This window comes from Eimeria tenella, genomic scaffold (assembly GCF_000499545.2).
Source record: "Eimeria tenella Houghton genomic scaffold, Eth_scaff2763, whole genome shotgun sequence".
Taxonomy (NCBI): Eukaryota; Apicomplexa; class Conoidasida; order Eucoccidiorida; family Eimeriidae; genus Eimeria; species Eimeria tenella.
Window position 1 is genome coordinate 2,262 of NW_013542639.1, and position 344 is coordinate 2,605.

A 344-nucleotide genomic window follows, 5' to 3' on the forward strand; every position below is an offset into this window, starting at 1 on the left:
GGTCACAGCATTTTGCTCATTAGGGGAAGTGTTGTGCATGCAAGAAAAGAATAAAAAGGAAAAACGAGAAAAATGAAAAAGTAATTTCAATAAAAATGAAAAAGAAAAAGTGAAAAGAATTTCAAAGGACTTGGAATTGAATCTCAGACCGGCGCATACACCGCAAACGGTGCTGCTGCAGCTGCTGCTCCATATTCATTTCCGGATTTGAAAAAAACATTTTCAGAAAGTCCTTCTTCTCCATCCTGTTCGAAAGAAGCAGAAGGCAATAAAACAAAAACAATACTAAAGCACCCCCAAACAGCAGCAGCAGCAGCAGCAGCAGCAGCAGGGGGGGCTGGAGG